Source organism: Sinocyclocheilus grahami, unplaced genomic scaffold (genome assembly GCF_001515645.1).
Source record: "Sinocyclocheilus grahami isolate Dianchi unplaced genomic scaffold, SAMN03320097.WGS_v1.1 scaffold1669.1, whole genome shotgun sequence".
In the NCBI taxonomy this organism is placed as follows: domain Eukaryota; kingdom Metazoa; phylum Chordata; class Actinopteri; order Cypriniformes; family Cyprinidae; genus Sinocyclocheilus; species Sinocyclocheilus grahami.
This window is the reverse complement of record NW_015506848.1, coordinates 135304-138650: the sequence shown is the minus strand read 5'-3', so window position 1 is coordinate 138650 and position 3347 is coordinate 135304.

Genomic DNA, 3347 nt, shown 5'->3' with positions numbered 1-3347 from the left:
GCCAGATCTGTGCCTTTCCACAATTCTGTCTCTGAGCTCTTCAGGCAGTTCCTTTGACCTCGTGATTCTCATTTGCTCTGACATGCACTGTGAGCGGTAATGTCTTATATAGACAGGTGTGTGGCTTTGCTAATCAAGTCCAATCAGTATAATCACACACAGCTGGACTCAAATGAAGGTGTAGAACCATCTCAAGGATGATCAGAAGAAATGGACAGCACCTGAGTTAAATATATGAGTGTCACAGCAAAGGGTCTGAATACTTAGGACCATGTGATATTTCAGTTTTTCTTTTTTAATAAATCTGCAAAAATGTCAACAATTCTGTGTTTTTCTGTCAATATGGGATGCTGTGTGTACATTAATGAGGAAAAAAAATGAACTTAAATGATTTTAGCAAATGGCTGCAATATAACAAAGAGTGAAAAATTTAAGGGGGTCTGAATACTTTCCGTACCCACTGTATATTGAGATGCAACACGCTGAGCCCTTTACAATGGAGCATAAACTTTTCGACTGCATTATGTATGATTCGTCTTAAGGAGAATCAGCACAGTGAACCTATAAGGCAAATATGTCAGGATAATATATAGTATGGGATTTTATTTACCATCTGTGGAAGGTGTGCACATCTGACTGTGTTTTGCACAGGAAAGGTAAGATGTTTGAATCTGATATCTCACACACATTCAAACAGAAAAAAAAAACTGAATGGCATTGTGGTCCAGTATACTATCAGTGAAATGGTTATTAATATCAAATCAATTTCTAAAGCAAACTAATGAACTACTGTGTGCTTGTGTTTATGTGTGATTGTCAAAGGGAAATGTATCTTACTAAACCTCATGACCCCTGTGACATGTGAAAGGTCAGGTTTAAGGCGTAGTGGGAGATGAGGTGAGAAGTTGTGAGGGTCAAAGGTGACGCTCATCATGTTAAACAGCTGCTATGTGCTGTATATCATTCTTTTAAATCATTTTCTCTTTTTTCGTTATTTATTTCCATTTCAGGTTTATTTGCGAACCTATTTTTCTATTGTTTAATTGTATTTATTTATTTATTTATTGTAAATACATGACTTTGACTTTTCCGTGCATGTGTGTGTGTGTGGTCTCAGCTTGTGTATGTGTTCATGCCTGTGGTCTCCGTACCCCCTGCTGGTGGAACAGAACACATATCCTTTCTGCCAAAGTTACACACACCATTAGACACCACACACAATCAGTCACATGACTACAGCAGACTATTCCATAGCATGACACAATAAAACTGTGTGCAATATAATGAGTTTCAGGGCTCCATCTAAGCAGACAGTGCCATTTGTGTCCCAATGACTGACTACTTATATAATTGTTTTCTGATTTCTCATTGAGGAAGTTGAAGAGAAGAGAAGGCTACTTATTTCTCTCAGGTTTTGAAGATACTGATGTTGAGGTCATTTGGAGGCCAGAGAGCACACAGTATCAGGGCTAAAGTGGTGGTCGCAGGCGTAACGTATCAAATATCCATCAGAGTTTATCTGACACTCTTCTTTTCCTTTCCTCTTCCTTCCTTCCTTCCCCCAATAACACTCGATCTCATCGGTCTGTTCTTCCTTGTCCATGCATTCTTCTCTTTGCATTCTAACAAAGAGTGAACATTGTAGCTTGGAGAAGCTGGTATCAGATGCATTGATAGGGCTGCCTCTTCTAAATGAATTACTCCAGACAGACAGTCTCTGGAGAGTTCATGTCTGTAATCAAACCATTAGTCAAACAAATGTTAATGGACTGTCTACATATCAACAGACCAGTTGGTTCAATTCTCTAGTTCAACTTCTTTTAATGCATAATATATTCATGAAGCATGAAGTTACTTAACAACAGATAATACTGTCTATATTAATTGCTATCACTATGCTTACAAGAGGGGGGAGGGGGGTTACAAATCGCACCTAGATCGGACTGAAAGGGCACTACTTTAGCATCGGCAATTAAAGGGCCAACCCCACCCCCCATGCACGCCACTGTTTATCTGTGTTCTGCATGCATCATCCAGGCAAATGAGCTGAATAAGACATACTATAGTGAGCCATAAGATCAATAGATTACAATCTGTGAATGTTTCAAAAGTTTCCAAGTGAAGAGCTGGTTGTCTGAAAGTGCTGCCTGCTTCACTGATGCGCATCAAAGCTGATGTAACCTTTAGGGAGCACCAATTCCACTCAGCCATCATGCTCTAGTGGATGCAAATGCTCTGGAAATCCTCTGTATGTGTGTGTGAGAGTGTGTGTTCGGGCCTCCTGTCTAATGTCTGAACTGCCAGATTTATCCAGATTGCATAGAAATTTGTCTATGGTTGAAGTTTATCTTGCTATACAGAGCTGCACAAACAAGCCGCAGATCCTACAGAAGGGCACTTTTATATCAGAAAATATATTGGAAATCCTCAGATTTATATTCAAGCCCATTTATGATAATATATGATTAGATAGGATAGAATGACAAAAAGAAAATGCAGTCTGGAAGAACAGAAGTGCATGTCACAGATACATTCAGAAAATAAAATAAATACTATTTCTGTAAATAGTATTTAAAACAGTGGGCACTGTTCATGCAGCCATACATGTTTCCAACAGTACTATGCTACATTGTTGTCACATGACCTTCATGATGTTCAAGTTATACAAGAAATGATACAGGAAATAAAAAAGATCATTTATCTTTTTAGTTCTATTTTATGTAAGAATGTCCTAACTTTAGGCAGTGAGGTAAACATTGAGGCTGTGATTTAGCTTAATTAGTCACTGAAAGTACAATTTTGAGTGCATTGGATTGTGGGATTATTCCTTACAGCAAGTTATGTTGTATACTTATCATTTCGTACGGTGGCCGAGAGAGCTCAATGCGCTGCAAATGAAAAAACACATGCAAATAGAAAAACACCTGCAGATTAAAAAAACATCATCAATTTGACAACACACGCGCTGCAAATGCTCACAACTCAACCAAATAAAGAAACGCGCTGCAAAACCAGAAACGCGTTACAAATACTCACAACACAACCAAATAAAGAAACGCGCTGCAAATACTCACAACACAACCAAATAAAGAAACGCGCTACAAATGCTCACAACACAACCAAATAAAGAAACGCGCTGCAAATGCTCACAACACAACCAAATAAAGAAACGCGCTGCAAATGCTCACAACACAACCAAATAAAGAAACGCGCTGCAAATGCTCACAACACAACCAAATAAAGAAACGCGCTGCAAATGCTCACAACACAACCAAATAAAGAAACGCGCTGCAAATGCTCACAACACAACCAAATCGAGAAACACGCTGCAAATGCTCACAACACAA